Source organism: Myotis yumanensis, unplaced genomic scaffold (assembly GCF_028538775.1).
Source record: "Myotis yumanensis isolate MYYU_CA2020_CCGP unplaced genomic scaffold, mMyoYum1.0.hap1 SCAF_8, whole genome shotgun sequence".
In the NCBI taxonomy this organism is placed as follows: domain Eukaryota; kingdom Metazoa; phylum Chordata; class Mammalia; order Chiroptera; family Vespertilionidae; genus Myotis; species Myotis yumanensis.
Genome location: NW_027223759.1, coordinates 15847387 through 15870245, shown reverse-complemented (window position 1 = coordinate 15870245; position 22859 = coordinate 15847387). Strand labels below are relative to the sequence as shown.

The 22859-nt window shown below is 36.5% G+C and overlaps 1 protein-coding gene and 1 non-coding gene across 5 annotated transcripts in view; both read right to left on the bottom strand.

The window, feature by feature from the left end:
• CPS1 (carbamoyl-phosphate synthase 1) overlaps positions 1–22859 on the bottom strand; it is a 155561-nt gene that overhangs the window by 111940 nt on the left and 20762 nt on the right. Inside the window, exon 1 of one of the 4 annotated variants that reach the window (XM_070422049.1) lies at positions 9903–9922. The exons of 1 other annotated variant lie outside the window; for it this stretch is intronic. The gene's annotated coding sequence lies outside the window, so the exon portion shown is untranslated. 2 more of the 4 variants (XM_070422050.1, XM_070422048.1) reach the window with 2 other exon arrangements.
• LOC139015933 (U1 spliceosomal RNA) lies at positions 3370–3535 on the bottom strand. Its single transcript, XR_011472579.1, has one exon. It is a non-coding gene; the product is annotated as a U1 spliceosomal RNA (small nuclear RNA).

Genomic DNA, 22859 nt, shown 5'->3' with positions numbered 1-22859 from the left:
ACATATAAATTTCTCAAAACTTGAGCATTCATGTTTCAACTGAGTTGAAATTCATAATTTAGCCCTTCAATCCCATGGTTGATCCGCAGGCAAAGGTTCCCATTGGTTGGGGGGAAGCTCTCACTTGCCATGTGTCTATGTAGATCAGGAAATACTGCAGCATTTTCCTTTGTACTTTGCAAAGGAGGCCAAAGAATAAAGGCTCCCTCCTAGGGCCTCCCAACTCGGAAAATCTGACATAAAATGACAGAGATTGTAACTGATATAGGATGAGGGGGTAGAGGATGAGGATGGGTTTTTGAAAAAAGGACTAAGTTGAAGTTCAATCATCTGTCTTACTTGTTGTATTCATGTATAAACACTCTCCAAATCCAAATTACTTTCTATCACAGCTCCTGGTGATAGAAAACTGAAAAAAATAGTCTAATCTAGTGTACATAAGAAATGGATAAAATAGGTAATGTTATGGTAGGGTGTCCAAATATAATGAAAATAAATAAATAAATAAAACTCCCTTGTTCATGTGCAATAAAATTTAAGTGTGGGATTGGGTTGAGCCCTGTTATCCTGAAGGATGCGGAAGAGTATACCAAGTAGATAGAGGGGAGAATAACAGAGGGATGGCATGAGCAATAGCATGAAAACATGAAATCCTATGGCGTATGTTTTCAAAAGCTCTGAAACAGTCCAAGAAAGCCCAAATGCAAGGTATAGGGTGGGGAAGTGAATAGAAATCATAACATGGAAGACTTTGCATGCCTTAAAATGGTTGCCCTTAATAAATAGTGTTTGTGGTGCTTACAGAAGTGCTTTGAACAAAGGTTAAATTTATATGAAAGAAAGATGATAAAAAATGAATTGGAGGAAAAAACTGTCAGAAAGAAAACTCCCAACTTAGACAATTAAAGACTCAATTCTAGATTAAGCCTTGGTCTCATCATATATATATATATATATATATATATAGAGAGAGAGAGAGAGAGAGAGAGAGAGAGAGAGACTTGCCTTTCCCAAATTAGAAAAAAATGGCATCTACTTATTCTTTTTAAAAAATTCAATGCAAAATAAATTTAGATCATGGTCCCCTTACCCAGAAGTACTCATGCAATGAACATCGTAGTATATTTCCTCCCTTTATTGTCTGTGCTTTTATTAAATATGACAGTTGGGAACAGATTGAAATCTACAACCAAATTGGAAAACAAATTATTATATTAGTGAGGATGTTTACATTAGGACAGACCAAAAGGATGAGTTGATTGGCAGTGACATGTAAGTCTGACATGAAAAATTTAGTGAAAATGTTTCACTTTGATTAAAGACACTTTTTCAAAGCATGTTTTTAAAAAGTGTTTTTAATTTGAATTGATATTATTCCCTCTAATTGCATTTACATGGTTCTCGCCTCACATAAGCTGCACACAAGTAAGCAGGGTGACGCCTATACACCCACGCATACACAGGGGCTGAGGAAATCCATGCATTTGAAATGCGTTTTGTAAGAGCCAGGCCATTAAAGGTTCTCTGATCTTATAAGTCACTCACCACAAAGCAAAATATTATATATAGCTCCTCTTTTCTATTAACATTCATCATAGTTGCAGGATTGGGTTACTTTTCTCTGCACAATCCCATGTAGAAAATTAAAACTAAATTAAAGCTAAACATTATTTTTCTCAATTTTGATGGAGTAAATAACATTCTGGTAGTTTTTAATTTAATGCTAAAAACTATTCTATTTCTTTCATAAATTGGAAAATTCCTTGAATATATATACCAGTATATAGATAAATATATGTATATATGTGTATATACATAGAAAAATTATACATACATATGTATATGTATATATATGTGTATATATATATGTGTATATATATATGTATATACATATACATACATATATATATGTATATACATATACATACATATATATATATATAGGCAGAGAGACATATCCTTAACTAACATCATAATTTATCATTTCTTTAGAGGAATGAAAGCACTCAGCCTTCCAAATCCCTAAGAGCAATTAATTTGATTACTTTATCATTGAGATATCTAGTATTCAAAATGGTACTTTATCAAGTACAAAGTAGTGTTTATTTTCATTTGATATTAAAGAAATTTGGAAAATACAGAAAAAAAGATAATAGCCCACCCTTCAAACATAACCTTTGCTAATAAGTTAGTGTATTTTTCTTTAGCATTTATTTGTATGCACAGGACATAATTTTGAAAACTGTGATTAACTTTCATTAGGCTTTCATGAGATACTATTATAAGTATGTTCAATGTTATTACATGTTCTTTTATTTTTTAAATATATTTTTATTTATTTCAGAGAGAAAGGGAGAGGGAGAGAGAGATAGAAACATCAATATGAGACAGAACCATTGATTGGCTGCCTCTTGCATGCCCCACACTGGGGATGGAGCCTGCAACCCGGGTATGTACCCTGACTGGGAATCAAACCATGACCTCTAGGTTCATAGATCGATGCTCAACCACTGAGCCATGCTGGCCTGGCATTAAATGTTCTTTTAAAACTTTAATTGAAACGGCTGCAACATATTCCATTTTCATTGTTTCTATTGTTGTACAATGCATGTCAATATCAATATTTGATAAATATTACCAAATTTCTTTCCAAAGAAAGTGTGCCCATGTAGATATCAATCATAATATATAAGTATCCCTTTTGATACATTCTCACCAACATTAGGTATTAACTTTTATTTGCTTCTTTGAACACACCAAAAAAAAACACGATAATTTGTTTTCATTTAAATTTTAAATTGTTAATGAAGTCACATACTTCCATATGCTTTTAATTAGTACTATTTCTTCTTTTTTCCACATTTTTGTTCCCATTAATCTATTTATGTTAATAATCATCTAAAAAGGAAACATAAAGCAACCTGATTGATAGCCTATATTTGTCTCCTCTTCATTTGGATAATCCATTGACATAAGCAAGGAGAAGCCTCCTACCAATTGGGAAAAATTGCTCATCCCGGAGAATAAAAGCCTTGTGGTTTGGAATAAAGTGAAAGTAATGGTGTTAGCTATTCCTTCTTTAAAGGTACAGAAACTGCCAACTGCCCTCTTGAAGTGTGTCTTGCGAGGTAATGAATCAGAGACAACTCTTAATGATGCATCTACAAAACGTCTTCAATACAGCAAACCATGCAAGAGGCGCTCCTGGGGAAATGATGGAAGGGATGGATGAATTCCTCTATACCGCGTTTCTGCCTGATCAATGATGTTTATTTAAGTAAAGGAAATAAAACTATGTCAGATGAACATAAGACGAAATAAAGGTACTGTAGAAAAGAGTCAATAAATAATTCTATGAAAGGCTATTTTAAAGAGATAACCCCCCCACACACACACTTACTACCACAAATTATGCAGTCGAGTTTCTCACATTTGGGGAAATTGCAGGGGTCAGCACATCCAGAATGCAATGGATAAGCCTCGCCCTGAGAAAACCACCTTCTTGATCATTTTATCTCCCCTGCTAGGTAAGTATTAAAGAGGTAAATTTAAAGCAAGAAGCAAGGTATGTCTGGAAAGCAAATAAATCCAGAGTAAAAGAAGGTGAAGCAACCCTCCAAAAAAGAAAGCTATCTTTTGTGTTTGAGCATAGATGCGTGAAAATGGAATATAAAAGGTAGAAGTGATTACTGTTGTTAATTCTGAGTTGTATTAGCTTAATATAACAAGGGGCACTGTCTTAAATGAGGATATGGACATAAAAGGCTACTCTTTGGGGGGAAAGGGTGTAGATTTGTATGCACATAAAAGGCATATATTTTCTTCCATCAGAAAAACTAGGAGAATCTGGTAGAAAATTTCCTCATATAAAGTTGACCAAGGAGAAGATACATCAATAATGATAATAGATAGATATCAAGCTGTTAGATGATGTGTTTTTTAAATAATCTGAAGTCTTTGGAAATCCAATCAAGTGAGACATATTCATTAAGATCCAATTGGTATTTTGAGGGATAGAAATTGAGGAACCAATTTTCATGAATGTGCTTGTCAATCTAACATTTGATAACATACAGAGTAGTTGAAGTGAAACAAAGGTAGTTGAAAAATAAGGTTGAAAACAGACCTAGTAAAAATGGTTTCAAACATAAAAATCCAAGGCACATGTGATTTATATACTAGGATAACAAAAAAGCTACAAAGATAAGACCCCCACTTAAAAACCTTAAAGAGAGACATGTGTTTATAAAGAATAAATCTTGTATTAATTTCTTCCTTAAAAAAAGAGACATTGTTAGACTAAGTGGAAATGTTAGATACAATTGACCTTTATTCAAGAGCATTGAATATATTTTCTAGATCGTGATTAGGTGCATACATCTTTGCTAAAGAATATATAAATGCAAGAGGACATATTAGCCAGTGAGTAAAACAAGCTTGTTGTGTAGGATGAGATCAGAGTGGACAATGCCTTAAAGAGTTGGTTCAGAATTCAGTGGCCTTGGCAAACTGAAGTCATAGTCAAACACAAACAGAGTAAAGTGCAAGCAAAGTGAGGTCACATGGAAGTTAGCCTAAAAAGGACAAAAAAACAAGCTTCAAATGCAAGTTGTGGAGGACTGATTATATGGAAATAGGCCAAAACCCATAGATAGTAGTCATACAGTGTAGCAAGTTGCCCAAAGTTACTCATAGTAAGTTATAATCATTAAAGCCATACATAAAAAGTAAAATTAAGAGTGAAAATTAAGAAAAGAAACACAAAGCTTCCTAGAATTTTAAATATTAGATAACTTAAAATACTAAAAATGGAATTTTGACCCTGAGATGACAAATTTAAAATCATGTCATGTAGGATTCCTAATCAAATCTTTCAATCTTCCTGAAAGGATTGGAAAAAAGAGGAAATCCTTGTGTAATAAATAAGAAAAGTCCTACAATAGAAGTTAAAGTATTTAAATTTATAAACCACAATATATGTTAATATATTTATGTGGAGAAATAAATACACCACTTGCTATTATGCCAGTTAGTGCAAATAGGTATTTAAATAAATAAATTGTAATGGCTCCAATGATGATAAATATGATTCCTCCTGAAAGTTGTGGTACTTGACATATGTTGCTCACCCACAGAGGGCCACATACTGATTTAGGCACTTGGCATGACTTATTTGCTAATCTTAAAAGGAATCCTTTAACTGAATGTAGCTAATACGATCCCTATCTCACAGATAATGATGGTGAGTGAGTTCCAGATCAAGACCACACAACTAATAATTTACAAAGCCAAGATCAGAACTCAACTCTTAGCCAACATCTATCTTCTTTCCAGCATGTCAAAGGCTGGTTAAGATCTAATTTGATAGGAAGAATATGTGATTCTAGAGGTGGCAATACTAAAAATATTATATTGCCTGGCAATAAGAAAAATTTAACCAGTAAAACCAAATAGTGAGAAGAAAGAATCCATAACTTCTCTGATTGATTATGTTTAAATTAAGATAAGATATTCTTCATTTCTTAATGAAGAATAATATAAAAGTAAAACTATAAATTATTTCTACTAATCTACCTGATAGAACTGATTGGCCTGAGAGCTATACTTGTAGCTGACTAACTGATTTAGCTGGATTTACTCAAAATAGCAAAGGATATTTTATATTTTTCTATCTTATATAATATTGCTTAAAGTTACTTATTCCAGAATCTGAATAATTAAATGCCATGGAATGTTCATGGTTGTTCATTTATAAAGTCTATAATTGCTAAAAATAATAATAACCATTTAAAGAAGTATTAATTTAGTACTTTCTATGTATCAGTCTCTGTAAATCAGGAAACAGAGAACTGTTTTCTGCTGAAAGATGCCTCACAGAAAATTGGAAAACTTTTAATTTACTGCTTAAATTCTCATCAGACAAACAGAGAATATTAAAAATGTAGATAGCTGAAAGGAATCTTTACAATGATCTTTCCTAATTCCTTTGTTTTAAAGATATAAGAAACATCTAAATGAGGCAAAGTCATCTCATTGTTCTTGAATAATTTAATACTAGATCTAAAGCCTTTAGTAGAAATAACTATAGGAATGTACGTTCTGAATAATTACATTTCAAATAAAAATACATTTTAAATGATGGAACAATTGGTGAAAGAACTACCAACTACATAAATCTAACTCTACACTTAGTGTTGACTTAAACATCTTCTTAAACTTTGGCTTACCATACCCACAACATAAGCTTCATAAATGGAACGACTAAATCATTAGGCCCTTGTCACTCTATGTAGCAAAATACTTCTAAGAAAAAGCTTTAAGAATTTACTTCATCAGCCTTTTTGCCCAATGGTTATCATTGCAACAAAACCATCTTCTAATGTGCTCAACAGAACAGGCAGCTCTGGAGGGCTTGGGCTTGTTTTTTAACTTTTGCAAAGAGATAACACAGATGATTTTGCAAGACACCAAAGAGAAACTCTGGCCACGAGGAGGGTTTATCTATTGTAACCTAGGTCATGTGGTAGGAGAGTATTGGACCCTCATTAAATTAAACATATTTGATGATCACAGAGAAGCAACTTGTGCAATGTGTTTTAAAGTTACCGACTTCATGAAGTAAGGGATTGCAGGTTACATTCGAATGACGTAGACTTTTTTTTTTAATGAAAAAACAAGTCACCCACGCACATTCCTACTCCACCCCTTTTTATATTACATTTGATTTCTTCCATGGTCTCCTCTTTTCAGAGGAACATGGTCCAGGAAGCTGTATTCCAGCCCCCCAGCAATCAGACCACTACCCTCACAAACAGTTAAGTTTGATCCTTACTAAAACATTTTTGCAAGTTTCTATGAAAGAACCATATAGCTATTTCTTTGTCCAGATTTGGGGAGTTCTGAGTTGAGTCATTGAAAGGCAGGGTGCCTTTTTAAATTTTACTGAAGTTAACATTTTTGAAACAAAGTAATGTTCTAGAGAGAGAAAAAAAAGAAAAACAAAAAGGAGACCAAGGTGGGGAGAAAGAAAAACAGGAAATAAAATCCTGGTTCTTAAATTCTACAAACTTGTAACAAACAGTCAAAAATGCCAACTTGGATTTCAACTCTTGACACTCCCTTGGGGTCGAAGAATTCCATGTTTTATTCTGGTATTGTTTATTTCATGACATCTATTTTTAGCTTATACTTGACCTCATCAAGATCATCCTCAGCTCATAAGAAGAGAAAAATATGTAATATTTTTGCTAATTCAACTTGGATTAGGGAATTGATTATTTTCAGAGAATATTCTTGAAAACTCTGAGAACTGAAAAAGCAAAGAATTAAATACTAGAAAGTTGAGAATTGTGTCAAGGTTTTGAAAATTTGCTTTTAAAAGTTAATTGACTAGGATTAGAAGTTGAGGTCAGACAGTAATAATAAAGCTCCTATAAAAAGAATGATCAGACATATTGTAAAAAGTAATACAAATGAAAGAAATAAAGTTGTGTAATGAGAGAATTATGAGTACGATGTTACTCAGAATGGTACACTAATATGTAGTTTGGAAAATGGAAAACTTATCAGGTTAGAATAATAGTTATACTAAAAATGGTGACCGCATTCCTCAAATTATTATAGACCATGACTCAAAATTCACCCATAAGGTAATTAATGATCATTCTGTGAACAATATATAAAAAGAACTGCTATCCACTAGACCAGTGGTCCTCAACCTTCTGGCCCTTTAAATACAGTTCCTCATGTTGTGACCCAACCATAAAATTATTTTCGTTGCTACTTCTTAACTGTAATGTTGCTACTGTTATGAATCGTAATGTAAATATCTGATATGCAGGATGGTCTTAGGCGACCCTGTGAAAGGGTCATTCGACCGCCAAAGGGGTCGCGACCCACAGGTTGAGAACTGCTGCCTTAAGCGTGAAGGAAAGACACACAGTTATTTCACAATGATACAATAAGTAATCAAGGCACAGACCTACTGGTATGAAATCTAAAAACAATGAACACTGAAGGTCAACCCAGACTCCTAGCAGAGACTGGAGTCCAGCTCTCCTGGGATGTTCTTCTACTACACTTCAGCTTTCTCTGTCTAAAATCAAATATCAGTACTCTCCACTCTTTTTTTCTCTTTTCTTCCTCACCCTGCCACACTATTTCATCAGAGAAAATACTTCAGGTAAGATACAAGAGGTAGAACAAGAAAAGAAAGAAGTCAAATGGGTAATGTGCAACTATAAAACAATACATTTAAAACATACAAATGAATCTCACATGACTTGACACGTTGCCAACAAAGTCAAAGGCCACACAACTTCTGTCTACTGAAGCTTTGTCTTTATAAAATGGAGTTGATAAAATAAGCTATGAGAAATAATTGATGTACAATGCTGCACTATTTTACCTTATGGAGAAATTTGAGGCTGAACATTTGTTAATTTTCTCAATGTCTACAACCTGTTAATTCTTCACAGCCATGTATGTGAAATCATACTTCCTTTATGAACTTTGTGAACATCTTATTTGCACCATACAGTTAAGTTGCAATCACATATTCTTATTTCATACACTGAATAAAATCATTAAATAGCTCCACACTGCATATGGACTACCATGCAAAGTTAAAAATATAATATACACACTTTTGCACAGCTACTCTTTTATGTCTCATTCATGTTGTGTGATCCTAAATTAGTTTCTCCTTTGTCTCTATTTTCTATCAACAGGTTGTAAATAGTAGCAACTGTGACCTCTCAGAGGCCATAAGTGATCATCAATTGTCCAATTCCTTCATTCAGCAATTATTGAAGGCCTTTTGTGTGCCAAGCGTGGTGCTAAATCCTAGGATAGAAACAAGACTCAAACACAGACCTGCCCCCAAATATTCACTTTTGAAAAACCTTTCAAATTTAGTCTTAAAAAGAAACATGACGTAAATGTCCTACTCTCACCATTCAATAATAACACAAAGAACTGAAGGTCTAAGAAACTCAAGACCCATAAGACCCACACATAACAGGCCAAGTCAATATTCCTCTGCAGCAGCTCTCACAGGATGAAACGTGACTACCCATTAATGCAAAGTAAATTACCCTCATGTCATCTCTCATCTCCCAAAGGAGTTGACCCTCACCCTAGGAGACACTTCAGATCCAACAACTTCTCAAGCCAACAGAAATAACCACACTTTTTCACCAGCCAATTTTGGACAATGGGTCTCGAGATCAACACTCGTCAAATTAGCTAGAGTAAAATTGTAATTATCTACTGCATGCCTTACTGTAAAGACAAGGTATAAACCATGAAATCTCACATCAATTTATTAAAAAAAAACAAATATTTTCTGAAAAACACATAAAAGTCAGAAAAAATTAATGCTAAAAGGTATTTTAAAATGAACTTAAATTAATATTGAATGCTACAAACACATAAGGCATATATTAAAAAACAGCAAGCTTTAAAATAAATAAAACCTTAAACATCTATGAATTTATAAATCTATATCTACTATCATACCCAATAGGAATACCCAAATACAATTACTAAGCCACCGAGAGAAAAGTAAAGGCTCATACCAAAGTTATATTAAAGTTATGAGGGCTTCAAACTCAGGAATAATAAAATTCCTCAAGAATTTCTCATCAGAATCCAATGAATTACTCAGCTCACCACTGTTCCTTCTTTTCCAAATCTTGAATGCGAGAAGCTAAGGAAAGATGAGCCACATCAAACTCAAAGAAAACAAACTTTTGATTTTTAAAGCTTATACACAGGATGGCTGGGAACAGGATTGCCATGTCCAGGCCCCAGTTAGCAAAGTCCTTTTTTTAAGGAGGTTAATCTTTTTCTTCAGGCTTGAAAACCCTGTGCTAAGTCTGGGAAAATAACTACTCCACTACCTTGATACTGGGCTCCGTGTTTCTCCAGACCTAAGGTGCGGCGCCTTTCCTTATCTCTTGCAAAGAAAATGCATAGCTCCAAAGTCCAGGAGACAGGTAACAGTCTAATGCTGATAGGCTTACAGGCCTCATTAGGTCACCTGTCTTATGTGTGGGGGGAAATATACTAGACACTTCAATTCAATTAAAAAAATCTCTAAGTTAAAATATTTGCTCACTAAACACGTGTCCTAAATATCTTAATAAATTTCAAGGTGAAATGTGACAACCATTCTCTTACACACTTAGGTATCACACTTCAGAGTGGCACTTCAAACAAACCAGCAGAAAGAAGCTCCAAATTTTCATTACAATTATATTTCAAGCCTGATGTAATTTTTTTACTTCAAGGAACATTTATATCCTCAGACTAGCATGAGATAAACTCTAATTGAAGCCAGTTGAAAATAATTTACGGCTTTAAAATATATAAAATATTCATATGTATGAATGATAAAGAGTTAAGTAAGATATTTTACAAAACATTTCCCAAGAACTCAATGCATCCTGGTTCCTATTAATCTTCCTTTCATATGTTTAAGTCTCAAAAATCAGAAGAGTTAGGATTTTTAATATTAAAGGCATAAGCTATTCTTCAAATGAGGATGAAAAACATAACTGTGTGTTTATAGAAGTCAACTCAAAACCCCAAAACAGAGCTTTGACATTAATTCATTCTATCACAGTGGCTGAGATGTTTCACCTTTGTCTGCATCATTTTCTCGAAAGGAGATTGAGAAAGGTTAATGATCATGAAAAAAGAGTACTTGGCCTAAAGGTGTATCTCATCAAATGTGTTTTTTGCAGGGGATAAATATTTACAGTAATACATTTCAGAAGGAAGTTAGCAGTTTTACAAACCTACTGATGTGGATTTATTCCCAATATATATTTTTATTAACAAGTGTGCAGCATACTAAAATAGTCAAGAAGTAGAGGTAAATTCTATCCCTGGCTCTGTCATAAACATGTTCTATCCCTTAGCCAAGCCAATTAACCTTTCTATATCATAATCTCTCTAAACACTGGGCAAGTCATTGCCACATAAATGACAGGATGTATAAGAGTCGGTGAGATAATATCTATCAAGTGTTATGATCTCAGAAGACAGCACCTAAGAACACCAATTTGATTAAACATCGAATAGTCCTATATTTATAACCTTAGTAGAATTAAGGGATAACTTAGGAGGAAGTGTTTCCTGATCACCTGAATTTGTATCTCTAATTTCTTCATCATGTATCTATTCATTTATTTATTCATTCAACAAGTTGAATGTCTTCTATTAGACATTGGGTATTCCAATGGTGAAACTAACAGGCATGTCCCAAACCTCATGACACCTCATAGGAGATGTTTAACAAATATATATGAATCAGGGCTTCTGGTGTAGTAAGATAGTTTACATGATTATACCATTTATGATTACAAATTATATTACATGAATAATTACAACTCTGAAGAAAAAGGCAGGGTATTTAGCTAGAAAATAACAACAAAGAATAAACTTTATATTGGATGACTAGGCACTATCTGTCTGAGAAGTGATATTTAAGCCAAAATATGAATAATACATATTAATTAAATAGGCAATGTGGAGAAGGAGCATGCTAGCCAGAGAAAACACCACTCATGAAGGCTTTGATTTGGGAATTAATGATACCCTCTGGGAACTGATTGGTGGGTTAAGAGGATGGTGAACAAGGGAGGATTATGACCAGGAGAGATGTGAGAGAGTCAGATTCCAGATACTATAGGGGTTGTTAGGGCATGTTAAGATATAGATCGTCATTCGTCGTACAATAGGAAGCCACCAAAGAATTTTAACCTGTCAGTCTGCTCAGGCTGCTAAAAAAAATACTGTGGACTGGGTGGCTTAAACAACATACATTTATTTCTCACAATTCTGGAAGCTGGAAATTCTGAGATCAGAGTGCCAGCATGCTTGGGTTCCGGTGAGAGCCCTCTTCCTAGTTTCCTCAGATTGTAAAGAGAGAAAGCAAGCTCTCTCCTGTCCTGCATCTTCTTAGAAGGGCACTAACCCCCTCATGAGAGTTTCACCCTCATGAACTGATTAGCTCCCTAGGAACCCTTCTCCAAATACCATCATGTCGGAGATAGAGTTTCAAGAGATGAATTTGTGCATGTGGGTGGCATAAACATTCAGACTATAGCACATAGAAAATGAAATTATTTTACTTACATTATAAAAACTCAATCTGATTGTGAAGCAAGGAAGGGTTTTATTTTCTGTTTGTTTGTTTTTAAAACAGATGGTGACTGAGGCCCTATTTGCAGTTGATGAGACTATTCTATCTGAAAGAGAGGAGTAATACATAATACAAAGAGCCAAAAAGTGAAGACTGAGAAGGAGGGTCAAGATGGAGTCTAGAGAACATGGAGAAGGATTGGCTTATGGCAGGAGGAGGGACATTTCCATCATTGTAACAGGAGGGAAGTAGCTGTAGATGCATGAAATATCCCTTCTCGAGCTGAAGGTTGGTTCATTTGGTAATGGTGAAGATGAGAGCATGGCGTCTACCCTATAAGGAAGTAGGATATATAGTTTTTGACTGAGGATAAGAAAGTTTAAAATAATTTCTGTGAAGAGAAAGACATGCCCTCATTAGAGAACTGTACCAAGTGATCCAGTAGGGTCAAATTCCCTTTGACACTGATCATGAAGAGCGACACCAGAGTGTCCCTGTATGTGGTTTTCTCCCGCCATTTCAACTACATGGCTGCAGGCATAGAGATGGAGGATTATTTACCAAAGATTTAAATTTTGCCAGACCAGTTAGAGAGAAACAGGGGTGTGGATGTTGAGGGTATCCATAAAGAAATGGTTATAAGTATAGACACTAGACTCTAAGCTGGATAGGAGAGGATTCTCAAAAACTGTTAACAGTGGGACTACTTGAGTATATAAGGTCAAAGAATAAGGAAAGAGGTACATGGGAAGAAGGATATTTGAATTTTGGAGGTGGCTCAATTCCTGGTAAAGAGAGGCCTAAATGCCACCCCAGGATTGGTAGGTGAAGTCAAAGTCAAGGCACAGGAGTGGGACGATTCACTAAAATTGATTTGCGTCCTATCATTCGGTTTAACATAACTGTGGTACTCTGGGGTCAACCAACATCTGCCAAATGACATGAATTCTCTTTACAAAATTAATTAACCATCATGACATTACAGAGCAATCTGGATGAGTAAATTGTACTCAGTGAAACACAGATATTTTCCCTGTGGGAGAATCTACAACTTCACCTCTCAGAGAGATTGCTTTAAATAAAGTTCCAAGAACTTTTTGCTGTTGTTTTCCAGGGGTTAATAGTACTAATGTGGCCTTGGACTTCACTAAGTCAGCATAACTGATCAATCAGCGTTTCACTGATTGCTTAATTCCTCCTTTTCTACATAAAAGGGGAAAAAGCCCTTGCAAAATGTGTTTGTTCTATTTGTAATTCTGGACAAAGCCGATAACGAGTTGCAGCTGCTGTACAGAGTGTACTGCTTGTCGAGGCCATTGCTTTAACTTATAGATAGAAGTGGAACAGCCAGAGATGTGCCTCGGGCTGGAGCGGGTGCTGTAAATAGGACAGCACTCTCCAGCTAAGTATATGCGTTTCATTATCCAACGATTTGTTCTGCAAAGACAGTTTGATTGGCCGGGCAAGAGACTCGAAAAGAGAGAGTTTTAAATATCACGACTCAGCTGAAAGAGTTTTGTTTTCTGACCTGAGGAATTCACTTCTGTCAATCTGAATAAAAATGCTTTCAATAGTAGGGGATTCAGACTCAGAAGGTGTGTGTCCCTCTGGACACAGTGCCCTCCCGATGATTAGAGTCTTGGGGCTGTGCCTCGGGCCTCACAATCCCCAGTGCTAAAGCTCCCTGGAGCTGCAGCCCTTCATCCAACTGAGTTCTGTTCTCTGCCTGTGTAACTAATGACTGTGAGTCAAAAAGATGTAAGGTCAACTATTTGCCCTTGATCAGTTAATAGGTGTTTAAACTGAGTTAACTAATGAGATAGCATCATTTGTCCATTATTTGTGATATCATTTTCAATTTTTTTTCTAGATTACTTACTAGGACAGGAGGAAAACAATAGTAGCCAGATTATAAAGATTAACCCAAAATACAGATTTCTGGAATCAAGGGATAAAATAATTGGTGTCTTGTGCTTTGCTTGAAAGGTTCCCAAATTGCCACTTATTATCTGTGCGGCCTTGAGCTAGCTGCTTTAACTCTTTGCACCTCCTTCCCTTCCTATATAAAATGAGAATGAGATTCCCTGTTGTGGAGGATCCTTGAGAGAGTCTCAGTGGGGTAAGTTACGTAAAATGCCTCGCACTGGTGAGTAAAGGTTACTCTCAGTCACTCACATTGTAAGCGCAAATCAGTCTCGTCACTTTGTAGCACAATTTGTCATTATATAGTAAAATACAGAATGTAAAATATGCATACCCGATGGCAATTACATTTCTCTGTGTGTAACTTAGAGAGATACTAAAACAGGCACAAAATGGAATAGATGCATAGATAGATCATTCATTGCAGCAGAAATGAACCAGTGGGAATAATGTTGAAACGTATTAATGTTCTTTCCTCTTTAGAAATTATTTTACTGACCTTCACTGCATACACATCCCATTTGCTTTGGGGTAGTTTAAGATTATTCCAGCAGCAATACAAAGAAAAAGAAAAAGTTAATATTTCTTTCATGGTATTCTAATTGTATTTTGCAAAGACAATAGTACTGTAAAATAAGATTTGTCGAAGGAAAAAAAGATATTTTAAAACCTGTAAACTCCTATTAATTTATCAATCCTAGCCTAGAAGGCTCAGATTAGATAGCATTATTTCATATTACAAAGAGGCCAACCCTTTCTATTATAATCACTGGGCACTGAGGTAAAAGGTAGCAGGAGGAAATGGCATAGAGGGGTGGATAGCCTGAAGCACACCACTTCTAGGCTGCGAGGGAGGGAAGAAGAAAGGAACACGGGGGACCAACACGGATCTCCTTTTCCCACTCCCACCCTTGGGCCCTCATCCAGGACAGCTCTTCAAGGAAGTAAAGAAATCCTGGAGCAGAAATGACAGCAGCAGGCCAGTGGGTACATGACCCTGAGACAGAGATCATGGCATTCCAGGTCCAGAAACTGGAGACCCAGAACCGACCAAGTCCGCACTGTGGCAACACAGAGGTTCTGAGATACCAGAGGGATTATGAGGCCTGGGATGGAGATAAAAGGACTATTGCAAGCAGATCATTTCAGACGAGGAACAAGTAGCTTACCCAGTATCACCCCAAAGCACAGATGGAACATAACACCACAGCAGGGACCAGCAGAGAGAGCAAACCAGCTCAGGCCCTTGCAGACATCCCAGAGGACACCACATCCATCCGGCACCCTTTCCCTCTCCACCACCAAACCAGTAAACCAAACAGCCACATGCCATCTTGATGAGGAATAGGTTGAATAAATGGAGCTTGAAAAAATTGAGCATTTCTCTCAGTCAACCAAGCAAGGACAGAGGTATTAAGGAGAGTATTTCGATTGCAGCATTGGACTCAAGGCAAAGTTTACCAGATTGAACTAAAGTTTACTTTTTTTAGCAGGTGAAATAGATCAGATCAGTTATTTAAAACAATAATAAGCTACATTTTCTTTGCACATTTGAGCTTTCTGGGGGTTATTCCAAACCTTGCTTTGAAAGAATCAATGGCTATGACTAAATAAAACATGGTCTGCCAATTCTGTGCAACAGTTTGCAGCAGATTAAACTAGATATCTACATACAAAGAGTAATCAAACAACTGACACAGAGTTCCCTCTGGTATTGGCTCTGCATTTCACATATTGTCACTTAATGAATCTCCCAACAACCCTATGAGCAGGTTCTGTTGGTGTTCTCGTTTTACACATGAGGAAACTGAGGCACAAAAGTTCAGTTGTCTTCTCAAGACTCCCCTACTCAATAGTGGTGAAGCCTAGCTAAGAAAGATCTCTAAGGCATACTGGTGAGAAAGGTAATTTATAGAACTATACATATGGCACACATATAAAACCAACATCATAAAACTTTTGCCTGTGAATGACTGGAGAAAAATCTGAAAGGATATTATCAAATTGGTAATAATATTCTCCCCAGGAAGGTTACCATAGGGAGGAGTGTTGTCAAGGAACATTTTAACCTTATCCATAATGGTTTAATGTTTCACATGGACAATACAGCAATGTGCTACTCATGTTGCTAAAAGTAGATAAGTATGATACTAGAAAGGGTAGTTTCAGAAGAAGATGATAAGTAATGTTTTTTTATTGTCTACTTTATCTGCAATATGCTTGTATTACAATAAATTATAAGAAAATGCCAATATATATATATATATATATATATATATATACACACATACATATATATGATAATGTTCACAGTTAATAAATTCACATCGTTCATCCTACCATCCTCACTAGATATCAATGGACTGACTTTTATTCATGCAATAGTAATTAAATGAGGATCAATGGCATTCTCTCAAAAATACCAACAGAAACAAAAATAGTTAAAATACCTAGCTTTACTTAAATGTATAAGGATAGCTCATTTCAATATATTGAATAAGTTTAGCCACTACAAAATTATTTTTTCCTGATTTTTTTCAAAGATAACTTGAACCCTGAGTCTGGGCTATATTATACAATCTATAATATACAGAAGTAGAACATTTCAAATATAGCATCATTATGTATGTACATAAATAAATATGGAAAAATAAGGATATAGGCTTTGTTATAATAGGAAATGTAGGCCCCCTATAAGGTTTATAAAGACTTTTAAAACTTGAATAGCACTGCCCAACCAGGGTGGCTCAGTGGTTGACCCATGAACCAAGAGGTCACCAGTTCAATTCCTGGTCAGGTCACATGCATGGATTGTGGGCTTGATCCCCAGTAGGGGGCATGAAGGAGGCAGCTAATTTATGTTTCTCTCTCATTGATGTTCTTATCTCTCTATCTGTCTCCCTTCTCCTCTCTTTAAAATCAACAAAAACACATTTTTAAAATAACTTGGATAGCATATTGGGACAAGATAGGAATTCTGAAAATGGCACCTTGTAAATTTGGAAGATAATTTCATTATATAATTGTACAATCTCTATTCTTATTTCAAATCCTGCCACAAACAAACAAAAATGGCTACTGCAGAAAAGACAATTAATGATGCTGTTGTTCTCAGGGCAGGAGGATCAAAGAAAGTCATAATCTATGGTAAGAGAACTCGCTGCTCATTACCAGAGAAATACACTTAAGTGAGAGTTAAACACTTAAGTTTTAATCTTGTACTTGTCTATGCAGCAGAGAATGTGTGTGTATGTGTGTGTGTGTGTGTGTGTGTGTGTGTGTGTGTGTGTAAATCATTGTCCATAGCTCTAACAGAGTACTGCTATTTCATCTTGGAAAGATTAGTGGCACTGGGGATGGCATGAAAGAGGAAATGTCACGTTTTGTAGGATAGCAGACTGTGTCAGCCTCTGTGCAAGGTCAGACTAAGCACAGCACATCACCTGTCAACAGTACCCGATGAATCATATCACCACTGATCCTAAAAGAATCACTTCTGTCGAATAATTTTCATATAAAATGACACACTCTTCAGGGAAATTTGGTAGTTTGCTACAAAATGATGGCATAAAATATCCACCTTGGATTCAGGGTATCATATTTGATTAAGACTATAATTGAACAGCAGTTGAATGTAACTGCGGAACACCTACTCAATACTCAGGCATGTCACTACTGAATACTTCAGAGGGCTGTTTTGGCAGGTGTTGTTTATGTTATTTCTGTGTGGCAGGCCCACCACTGGAGGCGGATGACAGTTCCACGCTAGCGTGAGCTCCCCATCCTGCACATAAAATCTTTACTAACCCCACGCCTATTCCTCTGACCAGACTAAATTAGGCAATTGTCATTCCTTCCACAATACACAGCAAATGCAAGAAAGAAGAAAAAAAAAACAGAATAAAGTATTCACATGGAAAGAATTATATCAACTATAATTGCTTTTCCCCCCTTCCCTTATCACTGGCCATTCTCACCACTCATTGGCTTGAAAATTAACCCCTTAGTAATAATACACTGTAACTGAACCTGGTGATGCTTTGAGGAAACAGAAATCCAAAACCGATAATTCATCATCAGATAATATGTGATACACCACCAGAGCTTATCAGCATTTCAAAGTATACAAAGTTTAAGAAATTCCTATTAAAATGCATCTAGTATCATTAAGGAAGGGAATGGTGAACTTCATATCTTTCTGGGTTTCTGGTGTGCTCATGAATATGACATAAATTTATCACAGACTTTCAACTGCTGACATTTCTACCACTTGAAACACACACTGAAATCATCCATTAATAATACATGAGCTTTTTGCTCTTCATGTTTATTTTTCTTGTAATATTTAACTTTAAGAAGTAATAAAAATTATTCAAGGTTTCTATTGAGCTATTCATTCTTACATTCTTTCTGCCTTAATTTCATTTCCCTCTCAGTTTTAAAATTATATTTATAGGGGTGGACATTGGTTAATTATATGAGTTTCAAGTGTATAATTCTATGGTACATCTTCTGTATATCGCATTATGTGCCCACCACCCAAATTCAAATCTTCTTGCCTCACCTATATTTGGCCCCCTTCACCCTCTACTACACTTCCCACCAGCTTCCCTCTGGTAACCACCACACTGTTGTCTGTGTCTATGAGTCTTTGTTTGTCTGTCTTGTTTGTTCATTTGTTAGTTTCAGTTTTATATCCCACATATGAGTGAAATCATATAGTTCTTGACTTTTTCTGCCTGACTTATTTCGCTTAGCATGGTATTCTCAAGATCCATTCATGTTGTTGTAAAATTGCAGCATTTCGTCTTTTCTAATGGCTGAGGAGATGTAAGATCTATCAGGAAAACTAAATTATTCCCTACAAAGGCATTATGACAATAGATATTTCAGTTGGTATTACTATGGTTCCAGTGAAGACTTGCTGAGTCATTTTGCATTACCATCCCACTGGGCTTATATTTAAAAAACTACTACTATTTATAAGCACTATTTAATTAGAATGTATTTTTTAAACTATTGAGAAAAAATAAACTGAGATTATTAGAAACTTGTGAACTGATTTTCTTTCAAATTTAAAAAATATTACATAATTACTTGTAATTGTATTCACATGAAATCATTTTTTAGGAACTTAATTTTCATGTAAGGTTTTCAGGATGATTTAGCTTCATGTGTGTGTGATAAGGCTGAAGTAAGCTCACATTGGAATTGCCAGTGTGATGTCAACTTTTGAAATTTTATATAAGAAGTTACAGAACTGAATCCCAGCATTGTTACTTTCTAGGTGAGTGAACCTAGTCATAATCTCCTCAATTCAGTCTTCTCATCTCAAAAGTGAAGATCACAATAGTTCCTCCCTCATAGTCACCCACTTTAGATGGTCCATAGATGGGCAACAATCTTATTTAGGGGTGCAAGGGTTAAGTTCAGTTACATAGAACCTTACCCAATAATGAGAAACTTCCAATACTCTGGAGAAGGAAAAAGGGAGGAGAACCTGAATTTTTTTACAGGGACATGCAGTTAAAAGAGAAAAGTGTTGTTGCTGGGATAATATTTTTGAATTACTAACTGATGCATTTTCTTCCCCAAGAGTCTGTATTTCCCACTCTACCACTGGATCAAACAACTGCATCCCTTACTTCCAGGAGAGGATAAATACAGCAGAGAACCAAAATGCCATCCTTTAGCTTTGATATTCGAATCTGACTATTTTTTTAAAGCCAGTAGCATTTCCAGCGACAACATTCTGGAAAGCAGGGCTTTCAGGTATGATTGTGAGGAAACGGAATAGTAGGTTTCAATGAGCCAAAGCTTAAATGACTCAGCACTATATATTAGCGTAAAACTCAGAGCAGAGATAAAACATAAGGTTTTCCCAACAGTAAAAGGTTGATAGAGCCTTTAATGAGAGGTGAGAGAGGGTGAAAGGGAGGGAAAAAGGAGATGAGCCAGGTGAGAGTCTTAAGAGGCTGAGCATGTTGTAGCATGCTGACATGGGTGGATGCCTAACCTGCTCTCTACCTACCCACCCACCACACTATGATTAAAACCCCAGAATAGAAAATCAATTAATACACCCAGAGCAGAATGCAAATGCTTTGTTTCTCAAAGCATAGCCAGGAAGCCCCACAAACTCTTAGGAAATTCCCTTTTTGGTGTGTGTGGCATCAAAGCAACATGGCACACAAGCTACCACCATGGCTGAGGAAGGCTCCCAGTGGTTCTCAACCTTCCTAATGCCGTGACCCTTTAATACAGTTCCTCATGTTGTGGTGACCCCCAACCATAAAATTATTTTCGTTGCTACTTCATAACTATAATTTTGCTACTGTTATGAATCATAATGTAAATATCTGATATGCTATATGTGTTTTCCGATGGTCGTGACCCACAGGTTGAGAACCGCTGCTAGACAGATGAGCCACGGGAAGCTTCCTAGAGTGCCCCAGAGCCCACTTTCTACACAGAAAGCAGCCATGAGTTCTTGAGCATCTTCTAAGGAAAGCCAGAGAAGTGCTTAGAGGGCTGTGGCCTGAAGAGTATCAGAATGAAAACAAGGAGGTATAGAGTCTGAACCTCTAGAACAGACGCTTAGCCAGGTTCAACTATATCAACCCCAGATACTGCACATGAGGTCCAAGAGCTAGACCTCACTGCTAGACCTCACTGGAAGCCAGCAAGAACCAGAGAAGACCTAAGACACAAGACGTTCCTCTCCCAGTGCCAGGGAAAAGTCTAAGTCACACAAGAACTTATATCATCTCTAGAGAGAATCAAAGAAGGGGCCAGAAAGATAATCTCAGAATTTCACTGAATAAACAGCAAGTAACTAAACTAAGTTGGAGCGGCAAGAGTAACACTTCTGAGCCAAGTGAGCAAATAGGGGCTTGAGCTGAGTTGGGTTCAGTAATAGAAAAATAAACAATCATTTCTGTACATCTGAGTATAAAGTTTTAAACCCACTATATTGTCTTATCAATGATATACTTCCATTTAAAGTAGATCCACTGATAAGACTTCTTGGAAAGTTACTGCCTTTTTTTTTCTAAGATACTTTCAAGTTAACAAAAGCATGAACTCAATGCTATGTACAGAGGTCAATAGCAGCCACAGTGGGACAATCCTGGAAATGTGCAAATCCAACCCGCAGCAACAGATATTAATGGGGTTTGGTAGCTGATGTAAGTGTGAACAGGCATTTATCCTTCCAGAATGAGTTTGCGTTAAGCAGAGGAAAGATGGGGTGATTATGCAAGGTCCCTCCTCCTTCAAAGGTGCCCTTCATCCCTTTCATAGCACAAATGAAAGCAAACACCTGAAATGAATGGGGTATCCATCAGTCACTGCAGGGCTAGCTGGTCACCTAAGCAACATGCGCCTCCACAAGCAGCATTTTTGCCATTGAAACGTTGCTCATTTCCCCACAGGGTGTTCTAATGCTTCTTTTAAGAAGCTGTGTGATAGCAGCAGCCAAGTGCTAACTCATCAGAACATGAACATCCAACATGGCTTTATCAGTCACACTACACTTGGACTCACCAAAGGGCAGCCAACAAAGGACAGATGAGGACACTGGCTTGATTCAACAGATCACCACCTGATTCAGCCAGGCAGTGGGAGTTGTGGGATTTGGTTTCCCTGCTCCCCAGTGGCTTTCCTTTGAAGAGGAAGAGGAACAAAAGATCATTTTTGATTACTCCGAAATGAACTTGCTCCCATGGGTTTTATTAATGATCATTTGATTGATCTCCCTTGCTAGGCCACTGTCAGGTGCCTTCCAGACACAGAGAGAGCATCCCAGAAGCCCCGAACTTGCAAATCTAGGAAATATACAAAGTGATTCCTTTCCAGAAAATAGATTAATTTGCATTGTTTTGGAAAGCCAGATAAATAGCCTGTTACCACTGTTTCCATGAATCTAGGCATGCACAGCTTCAATGGATGGGTATATGCCTGAGGAATCTCATTCTTTGAACAAGTTGTAAGTGAGAACACAGACTCAGGAGCCTGACTGCCTGGTTCAGAACCTGGTTCCACTACTTACTAAATCTGTGCATTTGGGAAAATGGCCTACTTACTTTCCCTGTGCCTTTGTTTCCCACCTGTGTAACTGGAATAATGGCATTGCCTATCTCATAGGAATGTAGTGAGAATTAAATGATTGATTTTTAGACAGTGTCTACAATATCTAGCATATAATAAGTGTCACAGAAGTGTTAACCGCTATTTACCACTGTTGTTATTTTTGCAGTCTCAAGACACTCTGATCATGAGAAGTTTTCAGTTTTCCAATCCTCTGACCTAAATTTGAGCCTTTGGAAGCCAGAAACCCTTTTAACCCTTAAGGTATTCTCTAAGTCCATAAGAATCCAACGATTTGAGATAGTGCAGGGCGATGCTGCTGGTTCCTTGTCCCTCGTGGTCATGCCACTCTCCAGTAAAATCCCACACCCGAAAGCTCCTTTCTTCCCTCCTAAGCACTGCTCTTCCCAACCTTTCTTAATTTCATCGGTCATTGATAATAACAGATCAGTTTTTGCAGGATCATCTTCTTGAAGACCTTATTAATCTGGAAAACTTGGTCAACCACAGTCAAAGGGTGTGATCTTCATTGCTCAGTACTATCTATATATATAAAAGCCTAAGCAACCTTTGCGACCAGAATGACCAGTTGCTATGACATGCACTGACCACCGGGGGGCAGACACTCAACACAGGAGCTGCCCTCCAGTGGTCAGTGTGCTCCCATAGCCAACCTCCCACTGCCCCTCTCCCCCTT